The following is a 17,424-nucleotide window of genomic DNA, read 5'->3' as shown; positions in this document are numbered from 1 at the left end:
CAGCACGCCCCACCCAGTATCCCGGGAAGCACGTCCCGGCGAGCTCCGCCTCCCGCCCTTCTCGGTGTGAGAGGTTGCCTGGTGCTGCTGATCACTCAACAATGGGCACTGCCCCGCGCACCGGCGTCCTGGCCGCGATCGGCCGAGGCCCAGAGACTCTGACTCGGTGTCTCGTACCAAAACCCGAGGGTGGTCTCCCGAGGGTGGGGCTCCCACAATACCAGGTGCCCGGGATGCAGCCCGGCCGCGCGTGCTGCTGAGCGCTGCAGCTCCGTCCACCTGGAGCTGAGCACTCAGGGAGCATCGCCGGGTGCCAAGACACCAGCGAACAGGGGGTAAACAAAGATTATTTCTCGTTCTCACGTTTCAAGAGAATTGGGACACCGTCAACCCCTGCTTCTTGCCCATAAAAGTCTAGATCCAGATGTACTCGTAGATTACGGTTCTCAGCAAATTAAGGCTGTTTACTTCATTTCTCTACCTGGCACAATTCCAGATTTGCCACTGCTCTGAGGTTGCTTGTAATCCTCAGTGGAGATGGAACGCATAAAGAAGAACACCTCTAGAAATATTAATATTTGTGTGAATAATTTACATGTGATGGGGCCAGAGAGATTGAACAGCGGGTAAGGCACTTCCCTAGCGTGCAATTGACCTGAGTTCCATCCTCAGCACATTATAGGCCCCTGAGCACAAGAGGGTGTGACCCAAAATTCACAAAACATAAACACACACACAAAATCCATTGTGAATGGATAATACTCCCACATTCGGGGTTGTTTTAGTCATCCTTCCTCTGTGCTACACCTGCTACCTAAAGCTCAAGAAACAATTTTTGAGGAATTAAGAAAGTAACTCCGTGGTAAAATGCTTGTTTTGCATGTGTGAGACCCTGACTTCAATTCTAGCACTGCAAAAAACATCTAAAAAAGCATTTTTCATATTATTGATGCCTGAAATTCTTCCAACACAGTATAAGGCCTATAGTTTTGCAATTAAGTTATATAATTTGGTTTGACTGATACTTATTAAGCAATTACTATGTGAAAGACATCATGCTAGCCACTAAAGCTCTACAGTTGAATAAGAAGTGTCCCTACCCTAAAAGAGTTAACATTGTAGAAAGGGAAACAAATAAATGGAGCTAATGTTGGAGACCCAAACAATAGTACAGCTAATGCTTGCCTTATACAAAGCCAACTGGGTTCAATCCCCAGCATCCCATTTTGTCCCCTGAAGTGATTTCTGAGTACAGAGCCAGAGTAACACCTGGGCATCCCTGGGTTGGCACAAAAAAAAAACTGACATGACAAACACAAACAATCCAAGGTCCAAGGCAGCACATAGGGCATGAATAATTGGAGAAATTAGGGAAACCTTTCTGGACACTACTGAATTTCACAGACACAAAAGCTAAGAGTGCAAATAGGGAAAAGTTGTTTTTATTTTTGCAAAGGAAATAGCATCTGCAAAATCATCAAGATAAGAAGCAGCATTGCATTTTTAGGCAATTACCACCAATTCATATTGTGTAATAAAGTGCTTAGCAAAGTAAGCTCTCTAGGAATGGGCCAAAGAAGACAAATCTTCTATGTTAAATATCAGATCTCTGGTTTTATGATGTGGGTGATAGGGAGCCACTGAAGGGTCTTCAACAAGTAAAAGACATTAGGAAGCTGTGTTTGTTTTATAAGACTTATTCTAGGGAATATATGAAAGATGCATTTTACTTTAACATGCCTAATTAGGAGAGTATCAGCAATGAGACTTGTAATAAGGTGGTGATGGTAGGAAAGGAGAAAAAGGAAGAGATATAATTACAATCGAGGAAATAAAATATATCAGATTTATGAACCAGACAGCTCCATGGGCTGGAGTGCAAGCTTTGCATACAGGAGACCTGGTTCCAGGACTCCATGATGCCCTGAGCACTAGTAGGAACAACCCCTGAGCACCAATACTGAAGTCGCCCCTGAGTACTATTAGTTGTGGCCCCTAAACCAAAATAGATTTTTAAAAAACATATAAATACATACATAAGTAAATGCCAGACTAGCATCTGGTTAGCTATAGTATAGGGTCATGGTCTCAGACTGCCTGGTTTAAATCACTGATTCCTAGTTGCATAAATTTAAGCAAGCTATTCAAATAGTTTTCCTCATCTGTGAAGTAGAACCAATTTGACTAAAATCTTCTTCCAGGACTTTTGTGAGAATAAATAAAATAAAATATATGCAAATAGCAAGTATTCTGTGACATTATTACTGTTGAAGGAAGACAGAGGGTATTGAAATTTACTCCTAGATTTCTGATTTAAGTAGGTGGCTATCGGTAGATTCTTGGATTTAGGGAGGTGGGTACTAGTGAATTTAGGATTTAGGTAGCTGGATAGTGGTGAATACTAGGTAGACATCTATACTGCTACTTAAATTGAAATTACAGAAATGGGAGTTAATTTTTTTTTTGATTTTTGGGTCACACCCGACAATGCACACGGGTTACTCCTGGCTCTGCACTCAGGAATTACCCCTGGCGGTGCTCAGGGAACCATATGGGGTGCTGGGAAGCGAACCCGGGTCGGCCATGTGCAAGGCAAATGTCCTACCCGCTGTGCTATTGCTCCAGCCCTGGGAGTTAATTTTTGCAGGGAGGCAATGAATTCAGTTTAAATAAGTCTGGGTTGTCATTAAGAGTTCCAGGAGAATATGTCCAGCACACTTGCCGGAAATACTACTTACCTGGAGTTGAAAGGTGTGACAGGGTTAGAGATAGACATTTGAGAGTCATCAGCATGAAGTGTGAGAAAAAAATGTAAATAGAGTTAGAGAGATAGTACAGCAAGTAGGGCGCTTGCCTTGCATGCAGCCAACCTGGCTTCAATGCCCAGCATCCCATGTGGTCCACTGAGCACCGCCGGAGTAATTCCTGAGTGCAGAGCCAGGAGTAACCCCTGAGCATCACCAAGTGTGGCCCTAAAACAAAAAATTGTAGAGTCGAGAAGATTTTCAAATTATTGACAGCAGCAAGCCAGGTTTGATGAGAGTGACAATCTGTACAATCTTTCTGGTAGGTACAAAGGAAAAAAATGACTTAAAGAAACTTGTGATACTTGTCTCTAGAGAGCAGAACTGAAGATCAAGAGAAGAGGAGAGGGGCTGGAGTGATAGCACAGCGGGTAGAGAGTTTGCCTTGCAAGTGGCCAACCCGGGTTTGATTCTCAGCATCCCATATGGTTCCCCGAGCACTTCCAGGAGTAATTCCTGAGTGCATGAGCCAGGAGTAACCCCTGAACATCACCGGATGTGACCCAAAAAGTCAAAACAAGAGAGAAGGGGAGAGCATATTTTCATTTTATTTTTTTTTCCTTTTGGGTCTCCCAAAAGGTGGTCAGGAGCCTCTCTCAGCAATTATCAGCCAACCAGGCTGACAGTACAACATGACAGGACAAGGATGCAGTGCTGCTCTTGTTCTGTGGTGTTAGGGATTACTGCAGCTACCCTGGCAGTGCTCAGGGTCTTCAGAGATACAGCTTGCTGTGCTTAGGGGACCATGTGATATTGCACATTGAATTGATGTTGATTACATGCAAAACACTTCATTTAACCCCTGTACTTACTCTTTGGCTCCTTTCATTTTCTTTTTTTTTTTACTTTTTGGGTCACACCCAGCGATGCTCAGGGGTTACTCCTGGCTTTGTACTCAGGAATTACTCCTGGCGGTGCTTGGGGGACCCTATGGGATGCCAGGGATCGAACCCGGGTCGGCCGCGTGCAAGGCAAATGAACTACCCGCTGTGCTATCACTCCGGCCCCTTCATTTTCGTTTTATTTTTGTATTTAAAACTTTTGTTTGTTTGTTATTGGTCCACACCAGTCTGTGCTCAGGGCTTATCTCTGGCTCTATGCTCAGGGATCACTCCTGGAGGGGCTCATGAATCAAACCCGGGTCAGCCGCATGCAAGGCAAGCACCATACCCACTGTACTATTCTGGCCCTCATTTTTCTTGTTTTAAAACAATTTCATGTTTTACAAAACATTTTACTAAAAACTTTACTTTCCGTCATTTTTGTTTGTTTGGGGCTGTTGTGGGCTATTGTTGACTACTCCCAGCTCTGTGCTCAGGGGTCACTTCTGCCATTGTTCACGGGACTGTTTGGTGCTGGGGATCGAATCTGGGCTTCTTCTAAGCTTCTTCGTGAGCTTAGCCCATTGTGCTAGCTATCTCTTGACCCAACACTTCCAATAACTTATGTGAGTAAAACAATCAGATATATAATCTAGCTTTTAATACTAAATAAATATTAGATTGAGGCAGAGCACAAGCTTTGTATGTATGAGACACTGGGTTATATACCTGGCATCACGAAAAGAAAAAAAGCAAATAACTTCATTTTATGGAATGGAATATTTTTGTAGTCATTTTTTCTAATATGCCAATTTTACGTATTTGACAAATTTTGCAGAAGTTTGGATCCTAGCGCTATAGAGACAGTAGAAGATAAGACATTTGCCTTTCACGCAGCTGACCCCAGTATGATCTTCAGCACCTAATATGGTAGCTAAGCACCCCCAGGAGTGACCCCCTAGCATCCATTGGATATGGCCCAATCTCTCACTTGGAAGAAAAACAATAAATTCTAGGTTTTACAGAATTGATATATTAGCCATTTTTTTTTGCTTTTTTGGATCACACTCAACTATGCTCAGGGGTTACTCTGGTTCATGCACTCAGGAACTACTCCTGACAGTACTTAGGGGACCATATGGGATGCTGAGAATCTAACTTGAGTCGGCCACCTGCAAGGCAAATGCCCTACCCGCTGTGCTATTGCTCCAGCTCCATCTTAGCCATTTCTATGATAAAACTCAGTCTCTTGTGTAGAAAACCAAATCAGCTTCTCCTATGTATCCATTTAAAACAATGACCCAGGGATAAAGCGATAGCTCAACAAGTTAAGCACTTGCTTTGTATGCAGTGGGCCCAGGTTTGATCTCCAGCACCACATATGTTTCCTCAAGTTTCACCAAGAGTGACTTTCCAAGCATAGAGCCAGGAGTAGCTTTCAGCACCCTGGTTTGGTCCAAAAACAAAGAAAAATAAAAAATAGGGGCTGGAGCAATAGTACAATGAGTTGAGCTTTTGCCTTGCACACAACCAACCAGGGTTCAGTTCCCAGCACCCCATATGGTCCCCCAAGTCCACCAGCAGTGATCCCTGAGTGTAGAGGCAAGAGTAAGCCCTGAGCACTGCTGGACGTGGTCCAAAACACAAATAATAATAATAAAATAATCTTCTAGGGTCATAGATATTACTCAATAGTGACGTTAGTAGAGAGATAAAACATGCCTCCAAAAAGAACAAATAAATAGTTAACAGTGTTTAATACAAAATGGTCAAATTTAAAAGGCCTTGAAAATGGCCACTAGATTTGACATTTACCTAAACAAGAGAAGTTTCAGTAGAGCATTGGGGGCTAGTGTGCGCGCACACACACACACACACAAACACAAACACACACACACCGTGTTTTCAGAGTGGCACAGAATTTTACAGAATTTCCTAATATCTACTAAATGATATTAGGAAAAGTTGTTATCCTTTGTACCTCAATTATCACACACAAAATTTTAAAAGGTTTGAAAACAAAAAGAAGAGACCAGAGAGTACAACAGGTAAGGCATTTGCCTTAATTCAAATGCCCCTTGGCAAATAGGTGCCAACAAAACTTGATGTGAGAAATGTTTTTCTCTCTACTGGGTTTTGGGGACCATGTTTATTCTTTGCCAAAAGGAGTCTGGAGTCAGGGGAAAGGAATGACAAAAATGTATGATACTTAAATTGGAGGACTGGAGCACAGCAGGTAAGGTATTTGTCTTGCACGCGGCTGACCCGGGTTCGATTCTTCCATACCTCCCAGAGATCCCAGCAAGATACCAGAGTATCCCACCCGCATGCCAGAGCCATTCGATATGCCAAAAAGAGTAACAACAAGTCTCACTATGAAGATGTTACTGGTGCCCGCTCGATCAAATTGATGAACAATGGGGCGACAGTGCTACTTAAATTAGAAAAAAATATTATTACTTCTTACTCCAAACCACAGGCAATCATCATCATCATCATCATCATCATCATCATCATCATCATCATCATCATCATCATCATCATCATCCCGCTGATCATCGAATTTCTTGAGCGGTCTCAGTAACATCTCCATTCATCCTAGCCTTGAGATTTTAGAAGCCTCTCCTTACTTGTCGTTCCCAATGATGTTGCATTGGAGGCTCTTTCAGGGTCAGGGGAATTAGACCCAGCATTGTTACTGGTTTTGGCATATGGTTAAACCACGGGGAGTTTGCGAGGCTCTCCCATGTGGGCATGACACTCCACAGGCAATACTGTACCTTAATCAAACAGATGCAATCCATCTTCCTGCCCTTAAAAATCCCCCCTAAAATGAGATTACATAATTTTCGATTCAATGTTATGCTGTCATACTGACAAGAACTTCTTTCTAGTATATATTTGGACTGCCCAAGAAAATGGGACACCAAAAATCCTTGTAATATGGGGTGCTTGGGAGAATGGCAAGGAGGGAGCGGTGGTATGGGGCCTGCGAGTAATACCATTCAATGAGGAAAATCAGCACAGCACTCACAGAAAATATATATATATATAATACGTAATATATAATATATAACACATATAGTATATATATCATATGTGTATATATATACACACACACATACTATGTATGCCTAGGAATGTGGATTCTTAACTGTTTTATGATGGAGCCCCACTATCTTTTCAAACACACCCATCTAGCTACCTACTACCATTAGTGATTTCTCCCCTCCTTGAAGTTCATTTTACCTTGTGCCTCCCCTAGGGATAGTCCTCCACTGTATCCTTAATCCCTTCCTGTGATGATGAAGTATCCTTTGAATACTCAACTTGTATACTTAAGTTGGCGATTGTATTTATTTTACTAAAGAGACTCTAGATTACATTGGGGTGAGGGAAATCTGGGAGAAAGCAAGGTGGCTTAAGTGTGTGATAATCTATGCATACTTATCTTTATTGCTAAAGATTTAATCCCTTAGAACCGCGTTTCTCAACCAAGAGCCATATGGCCCCGTTTGCTCCAAGGATATTCCAAGGGGACCACAGGTTAAAATTGCATAAATGGGGGGTGGTGCGCAGCATGAGACTAGGGGGTTAACTGATAGGACAAGGGGACACAGGAAGGAAACAAGGTCTGAAGAGGACCATGGTCAGAAAGTTAAGAAACATCACTGAGATGTCAAGAGTTGGGCCACCAGCTTTGAGTCAGTTATTAATTATACAATAAATTACCTAGTAAGAGTAAGACTTAGTACAAAGGATCCAGAGAGATAGTACGTGGGTTATGAAGCTTTCCTTGCATATAGCTGGCACCACATGTTGTCCCCCAAGCACTTCCAAGAGTGTCCCCTGAGCACCACTGAGTGTTTCCCCAAAGCAAATAGAACAATAAGAACTAGAAAGATAATAATATTACAATTAATTTGCCTTCTTCCCTTAGTAAAACTAACATTTAATGAACAGTTATTATGGTACTGTGTTTGTATTTTGGGGGGATTATGCCCTGCAATGCTCAGAGGTCTCTCCCAGCAGTGATCAGGGTGCTGGAAATGGAACCTGAGACTACAGCATATGCACTCTAACACTTTGAGCTATCTCCCTGGCCCCAGCACTTTGTATTTTTAATTCAAATTATCCCCACAACAATCTTATAACATAGGTGCTATTTTATATCTACATTGGACCAAAAAAGACACAGACAGACTGAGCAACCTGACCAAAATCACACAGAAAACAGAGCAATAATAGCCAAGGTTTGAACCCAGAGAGTCTGGTTTTGTAGCTCAGGATTTTTACCTACTTCTTAAAGTTTTTTAACCATGCATGAAATAATATTTGGGAGACATATTAGAAAAGGAAAAAAGGAAGATAAATTTTTAGAAAGGTTATGTAGGGAAGTAGTGAAATGTCACTAACGGACCAGTAACAATACTGGTATTAGGTGTCTGTTCATGACTAGATGTTATTGTGGTGAAGAGGAAACCAACGGTTCTCAGGGCTTACTCCTATATTTGTGCTCAAGGACTCCTGTAAGTGTTTGGGGACCACATGAAGCTCCAGGGTTCAAACGAGGGTCAGCCACGTGCAAGGCATGTGCCATACACACTGTACTATCTCCCTGGCTGCGTGACTAAATGTTCTGCATCTCTTTGGTCTTTAGCCTGAAACATTTTGTGTTAAGATTTATCTCAGTATCTATGAGAACTTCAAGCCTATTTGATTTCTACTCATCCATCAAAGCCCAGAGCAAGCCCGACCTCCACCACAAAGACTCAGTGTACATCTAGCTTACAGAAATCAGTGCTTTACTTTTTCTTGCAGATTTATTATTTGCCATATTCATTTGGGTCATGACTTGCATTTTTTCAGGGGGGCCTCCCAAGAGGTGTTCATGGGGCCTAGGGTCAACTCCTGGTAATTCTCAGCCAGCCAGGCTGGACAGTTCAGTGCGAGGGTCCAAGAAGATGAGGCTGTTCCTGCCCTTTGGTGCCAGAGACCACCAGGGACTCTTTAGCTGTGCTCCTGCATCTGTGCTTAAGGATGACTCCTGGTGGGACTCAGGGGACCATATGAGATGACAGGGATAAAACTTAGGTCAGTCATGGTCAAGGCAAGTACTATCTCACTGGAGCCTGGCAGGCTATGTGGTGCCAGGGATGTAACTGGGGTCTGGTATCAATAAGGCATGCACCCTAACCCCTGTACTATCTCCCAGCCCTTGTGACTCACATTCACTTTTTTATTCTGTTTTTTTTGGGGCCACTCCCAGGGGTCTCAGGATCTACTACTAGGGCAGTGCCTGGGGTAGTTCTGGGTGGTGCACAGGAGTCTGTGCAGTTCAGGGATGGAACCTGGGTTCATGCTTGCTAAGCATGCACTCAGCTCTTTGAGTTACCTCCCCCGCTTGGATTCACATTCTTAATTAGACTTGTGTGCATTTATGTCTCATCTTACCAATCCGACTGTAAACTCCCTAAGGGAAGAGATTAAGACTTCTTTTTCTCTTGCATCTTGTATCCCCCATAATGCCTAGCATGGTGAACTGCAAATAATAGGCCCTCAGTAAATATTTGTTGGTTAACTGATCGAAAAAAAGGTCAGAGACTACATCAAACCTTGGTTAACTCCAGTAACATTTAGTGAAGAAGTGTGCACTCCCTGTGTACTCGATATATATTAGTAATAATTACAACATTATTCAAAAAGTCTTTATGTAGTTTCTGCAGTGTGTAGAAGATAGGATTGTGGGAAAAGAAATGAAACCAAACACACAGATTCGACCTATTTTGTGTTTTTTGTGTTTTGTGTTTGTTTCTTGATTTTTTTCTTTGGGAGCCACACCTGGCAGTACTCAAGGTGATCAAAAGTCAAACTTGGTGGTGCTCAGGGGACCAGGGGGTGGGGGAATCAAACACAGACATCCCTCATGCAAAGCATGTTCTCCAGCACTTTAAGCCCGCTCACCAGCCCCAACAGCTTCAGCCTTTAGTCTTCTCTCACTACAATGCAAACTGCATAACCCTTTTTGTTGTTGTTGCTGTTTTTCTCTTTCCAACTGTGAGCTCTTTGGAGGAAATGGTAACACTGTGCTAAAAATATAATAGGACCACAGGATTGTGAAGAACTTCCGAGTTTTCCTTATTATCAAACCCTCCACCCTTTGCAACTGCTCCGATTAAGCTCTTCTGTAATAGGCTTCCAGTATCAGGAATCAACCAAATTAAGAAGCACAACAGGAAGAGTAGGGTCAGGGGCAAAGGCATCTTATGTTTTTACTACACACAAAATGTGATTGTTAATGTGACCGTGAGACAACCTGGTGGAGACAAGATGCTGAAATTTTACATCCAATCTCAGGAAAGAGATCAGGTATGAAAACAAAATTGGGAGTCTTGGGCATGGTTTTCATGCAAGGCATGGTTCAAATAGAGAAACCCACTAAGGGAAACAGGAAAAGGGGGCTACAGATAAAATCTGATAAATCTTGTACTTGGAATATAAGAAGAGAAATCAGTAAGATGAAGGAGACGCTAGTTAAGCAATGATAGGAGGAGCAATAAATTAGCAAGGATAAAACTGAGAAAAAGTATTGGTAGTGATTTTGATGCCTGACCTTTAAGGGTCTTAAAACGAGACTCAGTGAAGTCAAGTCTATTGTTGCTTACTCTTGTTACCTCAAATGCATTGCACAATGCTAGGTTCAATATCTCTTTGTTAAGTAACTCAGTGAATATATGGATCCATTTTAGGTCTGACCAAAAGTAGGAAGGGATATGAAAAGAAAAAAATGTAAAAGCTTTCCTTTAGGGGGCAGGATGAAAAAAATTAGTTAGCCTTTTATTTTTCCTGAGCAAGACGAGAATATGGGTGGGGCTGGAGAAATCGTACTAATGGCAGAGCACTTGCCTTGTATGAAAACTGACCCAGGGAACTACTCCTGGCAGCTTTAGGGACCATGTGGGATGCCAGGAATTGAACCCAGGTCAGCCACATGCCAGCAAATGACCTGCCCGCTGTACAATTGCTCTGACTCCCAGCTGAGAACTATTTGTGATGACAGGGGTGACTGTCAGCTGAGGACTCAGGCTGACAAACAACAGAGCTGCGGATCCCGCTTGGCACACACAGGACACTGGACTTGAACTTGGAGCTTTCATCTTGTAATCCTGGTGCTCTGAACCAAAGCTATTCCCCATCCCCACCCCACCATATAAATATCTTTTAAAGTCATTACCACTCGGCCTTTATTAACTGATTAATTTTTTATCACAGATGTTTTCTCAATTTGTGGGGGTCAGTGGATGTCTTTAGGACATGTGTTAGGGATAGAACTACGTGTGCTGTAAATGCTCACTAGACCTTGCACTATCTCCCTAATCTCATAGGGTCATGCTCTGCGTGTGGGACCTGGATTAGATCTCCAGCACCACATGGGACTCACCACAGCCAGAAGTGACACCTAGAACCAGGCTGAGTAGCCCCTGAGCACCCCCATATGTGGCCCCAAAAACTAAAAAATCAATTAGCAAAATGAAAAAACTGGGTTGGAGCAAAATAGTACAATGAGTAAGGTGCTTGCCTTGCATGCAGTCAACCTGGATTAGATCCTGGCAGCGTATGTGGTTCCTGGAGCACCGTGGGGGTGATTTCTGAATGCAGAGCCAGGAGTAACCACTGAACGTTGCCAGATGTGCACTCCTGCCCAAAAAAACCACTAAAACTGACCTAGGTTCTATCCCAGGCACTCCATATTGTTCCCCAAACATTGCAGGAATAAGCCCTGAGTACATCTGAGTGTGACCCAAAAACAAAAGGAAAAAGGAGAAGGATGAGGGCTGGAGCGATAGCACAGTGGGTAGGGCGTTTGCCTTGCACGTGGCCAACCCGAGTGGGTTCGATTCCCAGCATCCCATATGGTCCCCCAAGCACCGCCAGGAGTAATTCCTGAGTGCATGAGCCAGGAGTAACCCCTGTGCATCGCCGGGTGTGACCCAAAAACCAAAAAAAAAGAGAGAGAGAGAGAGAAGGATGAGAAGGAGCAGAGAAGAAGAAGAAGAGAAGGAGGAGGAGGGGGGGAGTGGAGGAGGAAGAAGAGAAAGAGAAGGATATGGGTGATAATATGGACAGATTGCTAAAATAAGGGCAGCAGGTCACTCGGCAGTAGGGTCATTGCCTTGCATAAATAAGACCCTGAGTTTGATCCCCAGAATTCCCTCACAAAAAGAAAGGGGACCTTAAAATATAGCTCAATGGGATGAACACACATTGCATGCAAGAGGCCAGGTTTGATCCCTGGCACTACATTGTCCCCAGGCATCTCCAGGAGCAATCCCAGAGCCAAGACAAAGTAACTTCTGAGCACCACAAGGTGAAGACTGTGTGTTCACAAAAGAGGGCAGCGGGGCTCTAACCTTCCCGCCGCCAGCGTTCGGTAGCTTCCCCCACCCCAGGGAGGCTGAAGGAGATGGGCAGGCGAAGGAAGGAACAAATACCAGGCTGGTCTGTATCAGTTGCAGTTTATTCAAATCTCCATTCCTGTTCTGCTTCTCTCTCTTCACCCTTCTGCTTCTCTCTCCCAAGCCCCTCTTGTTCTCACATCTTTCATCTTGTGCTCTGCTTCTGTGTCTTCCCTGCTTCTGTGTGTTCTCCTGTGCTTCTGTGTGTTCTCCCATGCTTCTGTGTGTTCTCCCATGTTTCTGTGTGTTCTCTCTACTTCTGCTACAGTCTTAGTTTATATAGCAATCACATAGGGTGGTAACATCGGAACATTAACACATCAACAAAGAGAGGTAAGACCACTCCTCAAGGACACAAAATCTCATCTAAAGAGATTACTCCAGATGACTAGGAAATCTGCTCAAGGGTGGAATCCAAACAAAGGTGTGTCACTTTCTTCTTTCCTCAACTAGAAATCCACTTAAATAGTTGTAGTAAATCTACTTCTACTATTTCTAGCAATGTCATTCTGTATGAGCACAGTAAGAGATATAAGCTTAAAGTTTGGTTCTTCCTGAGGACATTCACCATATATTCCAGACCACAGTCCTCAGGCCAGGTTAATCTTCCTAAACCCAGTGGGGTCCTAATCTCATCGTTACCTAATCTCATGGACAGCATTTGTCCATGATCATGCCCTCAACTTATAGTTGAGTATTGTGGCACTTTGGCCTGGCCCATTTCGATGCCAGGGTAGCTCACAGCTTGCCATGGGTCCTTTCAGTCCCTTGTCGGGACCGTGCTTTTGGGATGCTAGGAACTAAGGGCAACTGAGTCGAGAAATCAGATGCCCAGGAGTAAATATTATTGGAGTCCATCAACTCCCAAGTTACAAAGCATATTAACTGTCTTCCTGTGTCCAAACAGAAAAGACATTGCTTTAAGATAAACTACGCAAAAGACACTAACTTACATATAAGTTCAGAGTCCTTAGAAGGATCTGATCTTACAAGATAACAGAATATGATTAGGGAAAAGGTAATTAACTGGTTAGGAAGGAGGGTGCAGAGAAGAGTTTACAGATAAACAAAGGAATGGGAGTGTCTGGGAGCACTGTGATGGGTGTAACCCAATAAACCTAAGTTCCCTGCAGCAAGGCTGAAAGGACAACCCTTGTGTTCCCCTACAGAAGACCAACATTTTTATTAAAAATAAGCAACAAGCTCATTTTAAAATCTATTACAGTTTCCATTCTCAGTATTATGTAATAAGCTCTTAATAGATAACCTTAAATCTTAGCTAAAACATACACAGGTGCATGCACATAGACAGACTACCTGAATGCTCCGTAGGGTGAACAAAAGCAGTTAGATATTGGAGGAAGGTTAGAACTTGAAAGAAAGGAACAACATAAAGCAAATTTTCCATTTTGTTTATTTGGTGTGTTGGAGTAGAGGAGCTCTCAGCAGTGCTCCGGGGATCTGGGGACCACTTCTGGGGATATTCAACCTAGCTGTGTAGGCCTGAAAGTTCAATGCCTGATCAGCCACCAGATGAATTTCCCATTTTCATAACTGGGTGACTATGCCACTAAAACTAAGTTAGAAATCTCATCTTGGTAGCCTAAAAAGCTATAGGAGGTAAACCCACAAAGGTAATTCAAATGGCTGAAACATATGTTTTGCATGCAGGAGCCCTCAGTAAAATCCCTGACACCACACAGTCCCTAAGCACCACCAAGAATGATCCAAAGTACCAGAAGTAGCTCCTGGAACTTGCTGGTTGTAACCCTGCAAAAAAAAAAAAAAAGCAAAAACAAAACAAACAAAACAAAAACTTCCAGGCCACTTCTTGGGCCCAGTTAGTGCCAGGGACCACCAGGGCCCCAATACTCACTGATATTCTGGGCCTCCAGGTGATATTTTGGCAATATTCAGGGGACCATATGGTGCTGGGGATCAAACAGGAGTTGGCTGCATTCAACACATGCGCCTTAAACCCTGTGATAACTCTCTGGCCCTCTGTTTTTCTTATTGATATATTTATAGTCCCTGGCATGTAATAGGCACTCAATTGATATTTATTAAATAAAGGAAAGACTGCCTGATTTCAGAACAGGCTGTAATCGTGGAGAGGGAAGTCCTGATATTAGTACAGCAAGTTCTCAACATCGTATTATTCAACATGGTTTCTTTATCCACATTGATAGGAAAGGAAATATTCCAGCATGTGTTGAACAAAAAAGGATGTTATCTGAAGATCTGATCTCATTATAAATTGTTTCACTTAAAGTTACAGTTTTTAAGAACCCACTGACAGGGGCTGGAGCAGTAGTACAGCAGGTAGGGTGTTTGCCTTGTACGCGGCCGACCCAGGTTTAATTCCCAGCATCCCATATGGTCCCTAGAACACCGCCAGGAATAATTCCTGAGTGCATGAGCCAGGAGTAACCCCTGTACATCCCTGGGTGTGACTCAAAAATGCAAAAAGAAAATACATTGGGGGCTGGAGCAATAGCACAGCGGGTAGGGCATTTGCTTTGCACGCGGCCGACCCGGGTTCGATTTCCAGCATCCCATATGGTCCCCTGAGCACCGCCAGGGGTGGTTCCTGAGTGCAGAGCCAGGAGTAACCCCTGTGCATCGCCAGGTGTCACCCAAAAAGCAAAAAAAAATACACTGACAATGTGAAATGAGAAGTTGCTGTATAAGTTTCACTATAATTATACTCTTAGATTTTATGGAGAAAATCTATTATATGAAAAACTGAAGCTTTTAAGGAGTGGGGAGATAGTTCAAAGCTAGAGTGAGTGTCTTGCATGCCCAAGGTCCTGAATTCAATCCCCAGAACTGAGTGGCTTCCCAGGTACCATTTTACTAGGGGAACCCCCAAATGTTTTCATTGACTTGACATTTTTCTGTGATAACATAGTTAATTACTGTTTCTGGTACAATCTATATGTGCTTAACATGGCAATCAATGCTTCTGCAACTTCTTACTTTAATACCATTCCAAGAAAAATGGCTAAAATATATAGGAATTACTAAAGTGGTATAGCCAAATGATAGAATACTATGCAGGCGCTGCAGTTTTATTTATGGACCTGTGTAATAATTTGAAAACATCCTTGTATGTTAAGTGGGCAAAAAATCAGGGCTAGAGCAATAGTACAGCAGGTAGGATAATTGCCTTGCATACAGCCAGTCTGAGTTCAATCCCCAGCATCCCATATGGTTCCCCAAGCACTGCCATGAGTAATTCCTGAGTGAAGGGCCAAGAAAAACCTCTGAGGATCACCAGCTGTGGCTCCAAAACAAGACCCCAAGATCACACAATTGTACACAGACTATGATTGCAACAGTGGTTTGCAATCTATGAAGAAGGAAAAAAATAACACTGAAAGAAATACAGAAAATATGAATTGTAGTTTTTATTGGGCAAGAGTATTTTGGGGGCTGATGACATAGCGCCAGGTGCTGAAACAGCACATGCCTCAATGCAGCACATGGTCCATCAAGCATTTTAAGGAGCAACCCCTAAGCACCACACCCCTGAGGACTGCAGGATGTGGCCTCCAAGCAAACAAACAAACAAAACCAAAGTGCATGTTTTAATTTTAAATGTGCATTACTGTTGAACCTTCTTTTAGAAGTTTAAAATAGAATGCAAAAAAATCATAAATAAAATAGAAAATCTCAGGAGGGGCCAGTCTGTGGTTCAGTAATAGAGTGCATGCCTCACATATGTGAGACCATGACTGGCAAAAAAGTGAAAGGAGGGGCTGGAGCCATAGCACAGTGGGTAGGGCGTTTGCCTTGCATGCAGCCGACCCAGATTCGATTCCCAGCATCCCATATGGTCCCCCGAGCAACGCCAGGAGTAATTCCTGAGTGCAGAGCCAGGAGTAACCCCTGAGCATCGCTGGATGTGACCCAAAAAGCAAAAAAAAAGTGAAAGGAAAGAAAGGAAGAAAGAAAGGAAAATGGAAGAAAAAACAAAAGAAAGAAAGAAAGAAAGAAAGAAAGAAAGAAAGAAAGAAAGAAAGAAAGAAAGAAAGAAAGAAAGGATATAGAAAAATTAAAAAGAAGAAAACGGAAGACTTAGGAGGAGCTAGAAAGATAATTCTAAGGTTAAGATGGTTGCCTTGTATGCAGCTGACCCAAACTCAATCCCTGGTACCACATATGATCCCCAAGTACAGGAGTGATCCATGAGCAAAGAGCCAGGAGTAATACTTGAAAACTGCTAGCTATGGCCCCCAAACTCAAATTCCCCCAGAAAAGAAGAGAAAATGAAAGTCTATAGATCAAACATGGTGGCCACTTAATACCTCTATTGCAAACCACAACACCCAACAAGAGAGAGAACAAAAAGGAATGCCACAGAGGTGGGGTGGGGTGGGGAGATGGGATGGGGGGTGGGAGGGATACTGGGATCATTGGTGGTGGAAAATAGGCACTGGTGGAGGGATGGGTACTCGAGCATTGTATGACTGAAACACAAGCACGAAAAGTTGTAAGTCTGTAACTGTACCTCATAGTGATCCACTAACAAAAAATTTTTTAAAAACCCTTTAACTTACCACAATCTAGTTGTCGAAGAAATGGTGACCTCTTGGCACTTTGCTTTCAACAAAGTGCAGCTGATTCTTGACTTCTGCTCTCCAGAATTGTAAGAAAATTAATGATGTTTTCTTAATAAATAAATAAATAAATAAATAAATAAATAAATATTCATACTTGGGAAAAAAGGAAAATCTCAGGGGACAGCTGTATGGAATTGGACTTCTAGTGGTGAGTTTAATGTAGCTCATACGTATGTTGATTTTCAGTGATGCAATGTTACTTTGATTAAAAATTTATCTATCTAAAAAATAAACATGGGGGATCTGGAATAGCTTAGTGGCAGAATGCCTGCTTTGCAAGCATGAGACAGCTAATTCCATTCCCAAGTGTGCTCAGTCCAATCCCAGGGCACTGCCATTTTGGACCCCTAAAGTCACAAGAAACTGTGCCATCTCTGATGAATCTCAACCAAATGTGTGTGACCCCTAGCTGTGTCAACCAGAGAAAGGGAAAGGAAACATGTAAATTTTAAATTAAAGGTAGAAATTAAAATGGAATTATTAGTGCAATAATGTCACCATTGTGCCCATTTCTAAATAATGATTAGTAATAATAAAATAAAGAGTCAGGGAGTTAAAAATCCCCTGTGATACCAGACCACAATCCCAGGTAGAAAAGAACTGTGTTTGAGCCTTCTTTCTCTTTAACTTTTATCTTAATGGCCTGATTCCACGTATAGATTAACTGGGTGCGTGACCTTGTCCAAGGATGCTCTAAGACTGGCCTCAGGAAAAGAAG

Source organism: Sorex araneus, chromosome X (genome assembly GCF_027595985.1).
Source record: "Sorex araneus isolate mSorAra2 chromosome X, mSorAra2.pri, whole genome shotgun sequence".
Taxonomy (NCBI): domain Eukaryota; kingdom Metazoa; phylum Chordata; class Mammalia; order Eulipotyphla; family Soricidae; genus Sorex; species Sorex araneus.
The sequence above is the reverse complement of the archived record's forward strand: the minus strand, read 5'-3'. Positions refer to the sequence as shown.